A 14,955-nucleotide genomic window follows, 5' to 3' on the forward strand; every position below is an offset into this window, starting at 1 on the left:
CTGGAATACCAGATCCAAACCCCCTTGAACTTTTGAGAAGCTCAGATCTGGATCCATGCTTCCTGGCTTGGCCATCTCTACCATGGAGAGTGTTCTGTGATTGTTTTCTTCCAGACACCTATATGAAGATGCCCTATGTGCAGAATCTTAAATATATGATACTGAACGCTGGCAACTGCAGACACAAATATATTTCCATCTAACCTTCCTGCCCAGTGTAGGAAAGTGCCATTTGCATGCATGCTAAAATATGCATAGACATGGACTGTATTGTGTGTCCAAATGTTCAAATGGATTTATGCTTTAAATATACAAACTGGGTACACATTTAAAAACATTTAAGCCTTTTCAATTAATCCAAGATTGAAGAGGAAGATTTAGTATTTGTTGATTCATTATATATATTTATATATATATATATATATATATATATATATATATATATAATTTTTTAATTGTGACATAAAAGTTAATGCTTAACCAAGGCCTCGTCCATTCCAATTATAGACACTGGGGTAGCTGCACCAGACTAAACTGAATGGCCTAGTACAGCTTGCCACAGTTTCAAGAAGTGGCAAGCTCCACTGGCACAAAATAGCTCCTTTGCCTGTCTACTGTAGGAATTGTTACCAGTCCAGCATACAAATGGCTGGTCACCTATGGCTGTAATTGGGGTAAATCCAGAATGGAGGTAAAACTTCAGCATTCTTTCCACATGGATTCATTTTCTGTACAAACCAAGAATTTTTTGTGTGATTAAGATGCTGTACTGGGACTCAGAAGATTGGGGTTTAGTTCCAACTTGGCAATAGACTCGTATGGTTTATATCTTATGTTCTTTAAGCTCATGCTTCAGGGTTTCAGATGGCCACCTGCAGGGATCAGGAAGGGATTACCCCTCTTCCCCCGTGTATTCTGGGAGGCTTTTTTATTTTCCTTTGAAGTATCAAGACTGGCCATGAGTGGGGATGGAACACTGGATGGGGTCAGTCCAGGCTCTGAAGTGGCACAGAGCATTCACTCTTTCTTTCTTACATGGTCAGGGTCTAACTGATCGCTATATGTGGGGTCAGGAAGGACTGTTCCTCCAGGTCAGATTGGCAGTGACAGTGGTGGTGGTGGTGGGGTTTCACCTTCCTCTGTAGCATGTGGGTGTGGGTCACTTGCCAGGATTATCTGGGTCTCTCTCATTTAATCATTTCCCTGACACTGCAGAAGGCTCGAGCACTGGTGCGCTTCAGTCGCTCCTGTTGTCTGCCTGTAGCACTTAGTAGTCTGGTGTCCTTGGGTATCATTGATTTTGGTCTTATTTCTGTTGCTGGGTTTAGTGTGTGGGTGATATTGACAGCCTGTCATATACATGAGGTCAGACTAGATGATCTAGTGGGCCCTTCTGGCCTTAAGCTCTGACTCAATCGCTCCGTGCCTCAGTTTCCCATGTGTAAAATGAGGATACCACTCCCAGCATTTGTCTGTCTTGCCTCCTTAGACCATTATGCATTCAGGGCAGGCATTATCTCTTGTGTGTGTGTGTGTGTGTGTGTGTGTGTGTGTGTGTGTGTGTGTGTGTGTGTGTGTGTGTGTGTGTGTGTAGAGTGTCCAGCACAATGAGGCCCTGGTAGTTGGGGCCTCCAGGCACTGCAGTAATAGAAACTAATTCTTCTGTTGTTGCAGAAATCGAGGGGCTACCTTTCCGTTACAGTATCTCAAAGAAGCATTAATATCAGAGACCATTGCCAGTGCTGAGGGTGTTTTTGTTAGAAATTCCTTTCTATCTTTTGACTGAAGCAGCACCACTTTTTTCATCTCTCATATCAACTAGCACATCTTCCCTCACACAGCCCCTCTTAGTGACACCAGTAAGTCACTAAAGGGAGAAAAGATTTCCCCACACAAAACCAACTCCTTCATGAAATAACATCAAAGCTGTCGATGCAGACAAAGCTTATGCTGCTCCAACCTGTCCTATGATTAGAGACATTCTTCTAGCAAGCAGCAGGGAAGCAGAAATACCCTCCACTTTGTTTTCCTTTTAACAACTGATAATACAACGATACAGAAATAATAGTAATAAAATAGCCAGAATAAATGGCTGAGCTAAGACAAGTCATTGTACTTAGTGATCTCTGCGGATATGACCCTGCAAGGTGCTCAGCACTTTCTTCTTCCCATGAAGAGCATCTTGCAAGCTTGAGACCTGTATCATTGCTATGTATTTCAAATGAACACTTACATTCTAAAATACTTGAAGGAAACTCATTATGTAAATTGCTTGAAGATAAACTCAACAGGAGGCATGTGAGCTTGTTCAACTAAGGACATCTTCCTTTTTCACTTAATTATTAAAAAATAATAAGGATTCTACAATGTGCAGTAAGATGATAAAGCCAAACAAGGCATTTCTACAAATCATGAAAGGAAGCCTGGATCTGTAAAGTTTAAAAGCACTTTAGCATATACATTGTGAATACTACAGCTATAAGGTTCAGTGTACAATCCAAATACCTTTATTAGGAAATTAAATTTTTATCAAAGGCAAATGCCTTGGTTCCTCTTGTAGTAATTGCAGTCATGGATCCATTGCAATATGCATTACTGTAGAACAGCATATTAAATTGACTTGGAGAAAAGGCAGTGATTTTCAATTTAGTGTATACAGTGCTACAGTGTATATTTACACACAGCACATAATATGATGTGTATTATTGCCTTGTGCTATAATTTTAGTTGTAAGGTACTTAGTTGCATAGTATTCTATAATATCAGGAGGTAGCTGTATTCTATAATAGTAGTGTTTACCTGTCAGTAACAGTGAAACTTTGTTAATAAGAGCATGAGCCCACAGTATGTTCTTTAAAATAATAATGAAATGATGCCATGAACAAATTGACAGTCTTTAATGTTAAAAATAAAAGTTAGTTTCAGGGATCTATACTGCAAGATGTACCCTTAAAATGTACATCCTTTGGGTCAAATCCACCCTCTGAGTGGGGAAACAATTTTTGCATCTCATGAGAATGTGTGATTTCAAAAAAAAAACAAACCCAAACCTTTCCTGTCCTGAATCAGGATGAAAAGTCAATCTCAAAAGTGTTTGTGAACCAAATATCCAAAACCAATCCAGATTAGATGAATCAATGTTTTGTTTTGATAAAAGCAAAACATTTAGAAAATTAGCCACTTTTAATTTACTTTTCTATAAATTAAATTTCAAAACAAAGTTTAGAAAAATCCAGACTTTTCATTTTGAAACTATCAAAATGAGATATTTTGACAAACTTTTTTCAATTACTTTTCAAAACCAGAAGTTTGTCATAACCAACCTTTTCCTGCTGTTTTTGCTTTTGATGACTCAGCATTTTCAGATGGAAAAAATATTTTGTCCGAAATGTCCCAACCAGCTCTCCCCCAGCTTCAGCAGGCTTAGAACAAACAGGCTACTCTGTGGTTGGGGTGGGGAAGAGAAGGAATCCTGCCATTCTGTGGCAGCCAGGTTGACCAACCATATTTCTAATGGAGTGTCCAAAATTGGTAAGAAAATATTTGATTTGCCTAAATTTCTGAGAATTTGAGCAACGTATTGTGTGTTAATATTCTGGGCATGTGGACAATTACAGGAGGTCTTACTGAATGCTGGGAGACTAGAGAGAAGAGCAATAATTTAATGTAAGTGTTGGATGGGGCGGGTGGGGGGGGGGGAAGGAAAAGCAACCCAGAAAGAAAGAGTAAGGAAAAATCTTGTGCCTCACACTTGGACTACCTAATGACCATCTGTAAGGATCTATGGGACTAAAATCAGTGTCCCTGGAGCCTGGGGCAGCTTATGTCAGCATATTGGCCTCCCAGTGGCATGCAGAGCCACAGCCAAAGAGCACTATGGAGATTAGGCACCACAGGAAGTAATGCCTGAGGAGGCCAGAGCGACAGCACTCTGTTACTTGGCCCACACATACTATTTAACTGTGGAGAGTACTCCAGAAAGCTGCCTGGGCAACTGCAGATTTCTGGCTTGCTGCAGCTCCAGACATTGCCTTGCCTTCTGATCTCCACTCTCTGACCCCAGTTCTTGCGTTCTGATTCCAGCTTGATAACAACTCTGTCCAGACTCCTGCCTATTGGTCCTGACACTAGTGATTACTTTGATCCCTGTTGCTGACCACAGACTCATGGCCATCCTCGACTCTGACACCTGCCTGGCAGTGACCACTAGGCCAAACCGCCTATGCAATGGTCTCACATCACTGTCTACTTTAAAAGTAGAAAATATCTGCAGCTTCATTTTGGCACCTACGCAGAGAAGATGAGGTCACATGGCAAATAAGGGCAAACCAAAGCACTTTCTATAAAGCTAACTCCTATAGATAAGTCCTCTGGCTACATCTAAGTATTATTGATCAGCAGCTAAATACATTCTCTATATTCTGTAGCCAAGAACACTTTCTCAGCAGGTCACTTGCCAATGCACACTGCGTTCTTAGTCTGCTTACTACGCTACCTTTCTCCACTCCCTAAGCCCGTCCAAGCTTCACATTTATACTCTCTTCCCTTCCCCTCTTTGCCAAGTCCGGGCTTTGTACCTCTTTATTCCTCCTACATTTCAAAACACTTTCCAATTAATGTTCACGGAGGCCTGATCTAAGTCCTTTTAAACCAAAAGAAAGACCCCATCAGCTTCAGTGGGCTTTGGATCAGGCTGCAAACAGCAGGCAGGTATTCCCTCAAACATTTAAAGCCCCATTCATTTCATGAAACACCCTGCTCTGTTCTATATAGTACTGACTGGTGCCTTGCCACCTCCACACTAAATGATTGCAATGGGCTCCACCTTTGTTGAATGTTACAATTGATCCAGATAATATAGTAAAACACCCAATAAATATAGTAAGTAGAGTGGTGGCGTGACTGGGGACTCGAGGGATGTGTTGGTTTGGATCACAGAACATACCACTGGGGAGATTCCAGTACAGCTGCAGCCCATAGGGAGGATGCCTTAACTCAGATCTCTCTCTGGAGCTGTCTAAAATACTCCAGCGGCTGTTTCCCCTGAAGCAGCCCAGGATTGGGAAGGCACAAATGTGGCTTACAGCCTCCGCTTCCCTTGGGTTGCAAGTTGGGCCTAGAGGCCCAGAACAGAATTTCACCCCTAGAGTACAAGCTGCTTGAGGCAGGGGATTCAAATAGGTCTTTACCATCTTACAGCAAATACTCCTATAGCACTTTATAGATGCAATTTCTGTTATGTGATCATGTCATGCCTACATACAAGGTAGTAAAATTAAGGTTTCGCTGCCCGTTTTAACACTGGCATTTCATGACTTTTTTCAGTTCTTCAATCTGCTATCTGTGCTTTTGATGTTGTTTATGTTAGAATATGATCATTGAAAGACATTGAGGAACAAGGTTGGTTTTAAGCTATTTTGAACAAAATAAATATGGAAATAAAATTAAGCTTTAAGGGCCTAGTTCAGCCTAGTTCATGAATTATACCATATTACTTTGCATTGCAAGATTAATTTGCATTACAGTTGTGTGTCTTGAGATATATATGGTACATTACAGAATTGTTTAGTACACATATGATATACTGGAGCTAGACAACAATATCCTCTTTGAGTGCTACTGAAATCTGCTGTTTGCATTTCAACAGCAGAGTTTTCTTGGATGTCTGTTACCAGCCATCTTCTGTTGTCTGTCATCTGGTAGCAGTGCCCAGGACTGGCATGACCGGTGCTACTCTCCTTTTCCTGGCTCTCATCTCCCTTTACCGCTGCACTATGAATCACTACCTGTCACAAACCCACTTCTCAACATCAGAAGTAACTCCCTCCCCTCCCTTTTCTTTCTTGAGGAGAGTAATCCCTTGGTAACAAATGAAATGAATCAATACAATGTAAGGGCCAGATTCTCCACTTCTACACATGGACTTTCTAGTGTGGGGAATGAAATAATCCAGGGCTCAGTGCAGCCAGGCAGGTTCTCTGTGGCTTCTCTTTTAGGGGGATTTTGAACAATTAATCTAGATTCTGAAACTGACTGGTCACAAGATCATTCCTCCTAGTCCACTCCCATCCCTCCTACCACTGCACAGTCCGTGAGTAACCCACAATGGAGCAGTGTTCTTTGGAATACAGAACACCCTTAAACAGACTCTCCATAAAGCTACCCCAGTACAGCAGGTGCTCAGTGGTTCTGCTACTTTTCAGGCCTCAATTGCTTGGGCAAAGGAAGCAGGAGTTGACTTTCCAGCCCTAGGGATCCTTGTTGAATTGGTGTCAGACAGACAGACAAAGGCTCTCTACCACATAATCCAATCCAATCTCAGCTCACCTCTAAATGAGGAATATATTGAATAAGAAATAAAAGGGAAAGCCTTTCCATGCACAGAACTCCCACGTGCCAAACAACTGAGCAAGCTCCAGAATTTGAACTCGTCTTTAAACAACATGTCAGAGAAACAAGGTGATAGAGAAATTAACTCCTGCACTCATGAGAACAAATCCATAATAAATTAACAATTCACCTTTAGCATCATCAGGAAAATGGTTGTTCAGTTTATCTCAAATATATTTAGTGATTTAAACACTGGGGTTGACCAAAAATTCAGTCAAAACTGTTTTCTATGGAAAACTGGGTTTTTGATTAATAACGATTGAGTCTTAACTCTTTTCAGCTGAAAAATTCTGATTGATGATGGAATTTTTTTTTTTTTTTTGATGAAAAGTCAAAGTTGTCTATGGAAAAAACCCTTCTTTTTCTGATGAGCTCGACTCAAACTGCTACTACACAAACACTGGATTGTTTGGGCAGTACAGAGATAGACAAACACTGTCCCCACTTCCCAACTCCTCCAGGTACCGAATGTTCAGTGCGGTGGACTCAGTGTGTTTCCTCTGCAAGCGTGAGGGTGTCCAGGTGTGGAGTCTGAACAGGCAGCCTGCACTCCAGGGCAACATGTCAGGGGGGGGTTCTGGAGATGGTCTGAGGGCAGGCCAGCAAAAGGAGAGGGGCTTGGCCATTGAGGCTGCAACACTGACCAAACCCCGTTGTGGAAGCAACTGAGGTCTAGCCTTCTACAACTGTGAGGCTGCAGTGGGAGTGGTTCTACTTGGACTCTGCAGCCTGGAAAAGGGAGGAGTCCTCACCTGACCATGGAGCATCCATACACCTAAACCTGTGGAATGAGGAGCAGCATTTGACCCAATGAAAGGCGAAGCTATAGTCTAGGTTTCAGTTAGCACTGAAGAGTAGATGATAAAAGGGACAAAGAAATAGCCAGCATATAACCAAAAAAGCATCTTAGAGAAAAATTAAGTATTATACTGAAAAATGTCAGTAATAAATTTTTCATGTGCAAGTTATTACATTGTAATGCACAAAAATATAATCAAACAGTATAAAGCTGTTTTGACAGTAGTAAATTGGGTAGTGTGTATATAACAGCTACAGCCATTTTTTGTAATTGCATGATGCATGTATAATGTCTACACAGGAAATAAGTCTGTAATGTAAAACATGTACACATGACTTAGGAAGGTTAAATATTCAGAGTGAAAATCACATCCTTTCAAATATCAAGGGGAAAAAGCAATTGTGTATAGCTCTTCCTGAAACTTGCCATAGGAGTACAATTTGTTCAACCCCCCACCCCACACACACACTTTTGCTTACAGTGTAAGTACATTAAAATACTTCTGGGTGTACAGGTTGAAACCAGTGAGCCAAATGCGATCAGTGAAAAATAAGATTCTACTGTCATTTTTATTCGTTACATCTGTATACAATTTCAGAAATTATATAATTGAAATAAAAAAAAAGAATTGAGAACTGTCAGAAAGACATGATGACTTCACATGTTATCCTTGGCATCCAAACTCTAGTGAAGATGACTTGCCAACACTTTTTTTTTTTTTTTTTTAAGTAAAAAGTCAGGGGTCCCATGCAATGCATGATCAAGTATGCTGTGCAGAAGCTGCTTGAAAGCATCAAACCTGCACTTTAAGATGTCTGTTTCATATATTTAGTCAGTTATGAACAGATCTCAGAAAACCAGAAAAACAAAAAGAAAAACAAAAAGCACAAAATGTTTGATGCACAATGAGGAACCTAGAAGATCATACTGGAGAGAACCATAAACCTGATGACTGGTCTTTCTGTTTACCACTCATCTAGGTTTTCATGTCAAACCCATCACCATTGTTTCTGAAGTTTGAAAAACATGGGCTGAACTATTGAGGTAGAGATTTTCAGCAGGAAAGTACAGTATTGTCCTGTGACACGGAGGAACTCAGAGACTTTTCTGACCTGAAGAATAATACCAGAGACACACTTGAGATTTGAGCCTCATTGCTAGCATCTGTAAAAGAAAATCTTGAGGACCTGAAGAAGTGGGACAGGCAAGACTATTTGTGTTGTGGGCCTAATAGCAGGGGAGTAACATGTCCCACTATTTCAAAGCTATCTGTGAAGTACTGTGCATGGAAGTGAAAATTGTTAGTACTAAAACAGGGGTCGGCAACCTCTGGCACGTGGCTTGCCAGGGTAAGCACCCTGGTGGGCTGAGCCAGTTTGTTTACCTGCCGCATTGGCAGATTCAGCCGATTGCGGCTCCCACTGGCCGCAGTTCACCGTCCCAGGCCAATGGGGGTGGCGGGAAGCGGCGCAGGCGAGGGATGTGCTGGCCGCGGCTTCCTGCAACCTCCATTGGCCTGGGATGGCGAACCGCAGCCAGTGGGAGCTGCGGTCTGCTGAACCTGCTGATGCGGCACGTAAACAAACTGGCCCGGCCCGCCAGGGTGCTTACCCTGGCGAGCCGCATGCCAGAGATTGCTGACCTCTGTATTAAAATATAACATGCACATCATGTCGAAAACCCCACAGCAACACCACTAATAGTTCGAGTGATTATCAAAATATTTTCTCTAGCATTTACTGCACAATTATTGCAATGGGGTGGGGGGGAAGAGAATAGACACAACCACCCCACAGCTAGATTGGGGGTTAGCCACCTTTGCAGTAGCCTGAGAGCTGGCACTGCAATTTTGCCCAGTCTTTATGCAGGCTGTGAAAAGAGGTGGGACCTTCCTTAGTCACTTCTTCCCGCACTCAGCCCACCCAGGACAAGGCTACACAGTATTGGGCTCAAAACATTAATAATTATTTACTTTATGGAGAAAGGAAAATTCCCCAGCAGGAACATTTCTTCAGTGCCTTCAGGGTACTGAAATGAGAATGTGCCCCATTCACAGGGATGCTGAGCACTCAAGCGTTTTGCTGCATTAGGGCTTGTGACATTATCTGATTAAAATATGACCATACAAAAATCACTGGTGCTACCATTATACAGTTGCAACAAATCTTATACAAAGTGTGACACATGGCCAGAAAGGGCTAAGCAGCTTGCAGGATAAATGACTAGAGTCAACCATTAGAGACATGTTAGAAAAGTATGTGAATGGTATTAGGGCCACTCCATGCTAGATAGGTTTGCATTTCAAAATTCTAGCCTATGTTGTTAGAAATTAAAGGTAATGCTAATCGTATGTGTGTACTTATATCTTGTTAAATGTTAGCCACGTAAATGGAACAGGCCATCTTACTACCCTGACATAACCTGCTTAAATACACAAATAAATCCCCATCCAACTACACACCCTTAGTTGTCACCTACCACCTCACTGTAACCCATACAGAGTATAATCAAACAACAACTACAACCCATACTCGATGGAGACGCCATTCTGAAAGAAATCTTTCCTGAACCCCCTCCTTCTGACCTTCAAACAACCCCTTAACCTCTCCAACATCAGAAGCAAGCTCCCCCACAGACCAGCACACACCAACTCAAAGCAGCACCAGATCCTGCCAGAACAGATGCAAAACCTGCAGACATATCTCCCCTCCCACCCCCGCCCAACACACCTTTGAAGATCCTGGATCCTACGCATGCCTATCACAACATGTGGTGTGCCTCATCCAGTGCACTAAATGCCCCAATAACTATGTGGGTGAAACTAGACAGTCATTATGCTCTCAAATGAACTTACATAGGAAGTGATCAGACAAAAAACACCTGCACAATACTTTCAAAAGACAAGTCTGGAATCTTAAATTCACAGCTTTCCTAGATACTAAAAATCTAGTACTAAACAGAGTCACTGGATTTATGACTTATTACAACAATCTGTAATCCGCTAACCCCCTTTTTTGTCTTATGACTACAGAGGTGTTAACAGGCCTCTTCACCTTAAATGTTCCTTTAGAATATGAGCTAAGTACTTGTGCTAAACAAATTTTTCCACCTTGTATTTTGCTGACACACTCTGAATAAGTTTCCCTGACCTGAAGAAGAGCTCTGTATAAAATTGAAAGTTTGTAGCTCTCACCAACAGAAATTACATAAGAACGGCCATACTGGGTCAGACCAAAGGTCCATCTAGCCCAGTATCCTTTCTTCCGACAGTCAGGGCCGCCCAGAGGGGGGGGGGGGGGGCAAGAGGGGCAGTCCCTCACTCGCTCCAGGGGGCCCGGAAAACTCTTGCGGGGCCAGGCACAGGAGCTTCTTCGCTCCCAGTCTTCGCCGGCGGGGGGGTCCTTCCGCTCTGGGGCGGAAGGACCCCCCGCTGGTGAATTACCGCCGAAGACGGAGCGGGACCCGCCGCTGAAGTTCAGCTCGGTCTTCGGCGGTAATTCGGTGGCGGGGGGCCCTTCCATTCCAGGACCCGCCGCCGAAGTGCCCCGAAGACTGGGCTGCACTTCGGCGGCGGGTCCCGCTTCGGCGGTAATTCGGCAGCGGGGGGGCCCCCACCGCGGGTCTTCAGGGCACTTCGGCGGCGGGTCCCGGAACGGAAGGGCCCCCCCGCCGCCAAAGACCCCGGGCCCCCGGAATCCTCTGGGCGGCCCTGCCGACAGTGGCCAATGCCAGAGGGAATGAACAGAACAGGCAATCATCAAGTGATCCATCCCGTCACCCGTTCCTAGCTTCTGGCAACCAGAGGCTAGGGACACCATCCCTGCCCATCCTGGCTAATAGCCATTGATGGACCTATCCTCCATGAACTTAGCTAGTTCTTTTTTGAACCCTGTTATAGTCTTGGCCTTCACAACATCCTCTGGCAAAGGAGTTCCACAGGTTGACTGTGCATTATGTGAAAAAAATGCTTCCTTTGTTTTAAGCCTGCTGCCTATTAATTTGGTGACCCCTAGTTCTTGTGTTATGAGAAGGAGTAAATAAGACTTCCTTATTTACTTTCTCCACACCAGTCATGACTGTATAGACCTCTATCATATCCCGCCTTAGTCAGCTCTGTTCCAAGCTGAAAAGTACTAGTCTTACTAATCTCTCCTCATATGGCAGCCGTCCCATACCCCTAATCATTTTTGTTGCCCTTTTCTGAACCTTTTCCAATTCCAATATATCTTTTCTGGGATGGGGTGACCACATCTGCACATGGTATTCAATATATGAGTGTACCATGGATTTATATAGAGACAATATGTTATTTTCTCTCTTATTATCTATCCCTCTTAATGATTCCCAACATTTTATTTGCTTTTTTGACTGCCGCTGCACTTTGAGTGGATGTTTTCAGAGAACTATCCACAATGACTCCAAGATCTGAGTGGTAACAGCTAATTTAGACCCCATTATTGTATAGGTACAGTTGGGATTATGTTTTCCAAGGTGCATTACTTTGCATTTATCGACACTGAATTTCAGTCACCCAGTTTTGAGAGATCCTTTTGTAGCTCTTCACAGTCTGCCTGGGACTTAACTATCTTGAGCAATTTTGTATCATCTGCAAATTTTGCCACCTCACTGTTTACCCCTTCTTTCAGATCATTTATGCATGATGAATAGGACTGGACCCAGTACAGATCCCTGGGGGACACCACTATTTACCTCTCTCCCCTCTGAGAATGGACCATTTATTCCTACCCTTTGTTTCCTATCTTTTAACTAGTTGCCAATCCATGAGAGAATCTTCCCTCCTATCCCATGACAGCTTACTTTGCTTAAGAGCCTTTGGTGAGGGACCTTATCAAAGGCTTTCTGAAAATCTAAGTTGGTCCAGTAAAATATATTACCTCACTCATCTTGTCTCTAATATCCTGGGACATAGCTACAACAACACTGCATACAATCTAGATGTTGTCCATGTAGTCCAAACTATTTGAGCAGGGACTGTCATTATCTATGTTTGTATAACATCCTAATACCGCTAGATGTTACCAATGTGAAAGAGGAAGTAATAGACAATTATGGAATAATTTGTCCACAGAGGACCATTCTTCCTAATTCCTCATTGACTAGTGACTACAACTACCACTGCTTGGGCCCAGCAGTACTCCAAGATGTAGATAGGCTTCCATCCCTTCCTGACAGAGCATCTCTGTACACAGTCCTTTTCCTCTGGCTTTGCACTGGGTCCAGGATTTAGGACTAATGTAATACAGGTGTAGATTTAAAAACAGCACACCCTCAAAGGGAAAGTTTCTACATAATGACAAAGAAAATGTTAACCTTGTTATAGGATTTTTGCACCATTCAAGATGATTAGATAAATTTATCCTTTCTAGCGACTTCAATAGGATGGTTACTTTAAACATACTTTTTGCCCCCTCAAAGCCTATAGAAAGGAAATTCTCTTTTATATTCTATTGGATTTTAGGATAACTTCTGTAAAAAATTTTTGGCTTCACCTCTATTAAAATTCTACAGGAAATTTTTGTAAAGGGATATTTTAAAGCCTTATTTATTTTAATAGTTACTTTCTTATCTGCTAAAATCTGATTTCAGAAATGCATTTTCTCTAAAAATATTGATGCTGTTGCTAACATTGCAGGAACCTGATTCCTCACATTCCTTACAGGCTTTGGGATGCTAATGTCATCATCAATGTAGCAGGGGGAACACAAATAACCCTGAATTCAGGTCTTGATAGATTAAAATGAAATCAGTTCCTTAAATTAAAGTCACATATTTGTAATTTTAAAGTCTGAAATGCATTCTGTTAAGTGTCTAGGAACACTGGACAAACAGCAGAGACTGGAAATTTATAGCCAAATACATTTCCCTTGAAGCCAAAAAGGGGTGAAAATGAGCTGTCAGGACATACTATACCACAGGGGTCGGCAACCTGTGGCATGCGGCTCGCCAGGGTAAGCACCCTGGTGGGCCGGGCCAGTTTATTTACCTGTCGCACAGGCAGGTTTGGCTGATTGCGGCTCCCACTGGCCGTGGTTCGCCGTTCCAGGCCAATGGGGGAAGGCAGAAAGCTGTGGCCAGCACATCCTTTGCCCGCACTGCTTCCCGCAGCCCCCCATTGGCCTGGGACAGCGAACCATGGCCAGTGGGACCCACGAGTGGCTGAACCTGCTGACACAGTAGGTAAACAAACTGGCCCGGCCCGCCAGGGTGTTTACCCTGGCAAGCCACATGCCAGAGGTTGCCGACCCCTGCTATACAAGTTTGTATGCTTGTAAGCTTCTTTCAAATAATAAAATACCAAGCACTAGAGGCCAAGGGATCCTAAGATCACAGCTGCCTTTGTTGAAAGTGTTAACCCAAGCCATTCCTCATCTGCACAATGAGGCTTTGAAGCTGGTGTCTTTCACTGAAGCTCCTTCACACTGAGAAACTGATTTTTTTTTTAAATAAAAGCTAAAAAACTTGGGTTTTTTAGACTTAAACACAGCTCTGAGCAGAAATAAAAACCCCTTTGCACATATTTTATGTGACATCATGCTTAGAAGTCATTGCTGAAACACACTTGTAGTTACTATGCTGGAGTGCAGGAAAGCAAAGAAACTACTTCAGAGATACCCAGATTTACTTTTTCATCAGAGCAGCAGAAGATATCTTTCCTGAAGATCATACATTTAAATACTTTAGATAGGCAGTATGTGATGGAAACATACTATGGAATTATCAGGAAAGTGTGTGAGACAAAAGAGAATATACAGTACTCCATTAGGAGACTATGATGAACTCCTAGCTCTTGGTTACTATATAGCACAAAAATGTCAATCTGCTGTAACAAGCTGTGCTGCAACACCACAATGAGTTGTTTGAAACTAGATGTTTACTTTTGATTTTTCTATATGCATATCATTAGGATGTATTTATATTTTAGGGTCCTAGTTTCATGTACAAAGCAATTATTCTTTACACTTGGGATTCAGATGTATAAACCCATCATGTACAATAATGTACAAACTTGTTATCTAAAACTATGTTTCATATTCTCAATTATCTCTTCATCTGCCGTGTATTTAGATAAGATCTTCTGACAGCTTTGGTCTTTGTGTCAGTAAAGTAACTAGCACACTTGGGTGGTTAATAAATGATTAATGAATAAATAATAATGTGCAAACATCATGTTCATATGTCTAAGCCTGTGGCTTACTTTTATGTTATAAAATGTAAAGCACCAAGGAAGATTAAAGAGTACCAGTGAATCAATACAATTGCATGACATTTTTACAAACCACACAGACTTAAGGGGGCAGATCTTCTGCTAGTGGAAATTGTTACAGATTAGCCGAAGTCACTTGAACTATGACAATTTACATCGACAGAGGAGCTACCCCAAAAGGTGGCCAACAATACCTGATATTTGAAAGACTGTCCCACAGGAAAATACTGGGCTAACACAGGAGCAATCAGATTTGAGATGTGGTGGATTCTCCATCGCTTTAAATCACGACAGGATTTCTTTCTGAAAGATACACTATACAGTAGACCTCAGAGTTACGAACACCAGAGTTACAAACTGACCAGTCAGACCCTTCATTTGGAACTGGAAGGAAGCAATCAGGCACCAGCAGACACAAAAAAGGGAAATACAGTACTGTGTTAAAGGTAAACTACTAAAAAAAGGGAAAGTTTAAAAAGGATTTGACAGGGTAAGGAAACTGTGCTTGTTTCATTTATATTAAGATGGTTAAAAGCAGCAT

The sequence above is a fragment of the Mauremys reevesii genome, linkage group 1, assembly GCF_016161935.1.
Source record: "Mauremys reevesii isolate NIE-2019 linkage group 1, ASM1616193v1, whole genome shotgun sequence".
Classification (NCBI taxonomy): domain Eukaryota; kingdom Metazoa; phylum Chordata; order Testudines; family Geoemydidae; genus Mauremys; species Mauremys reevesii.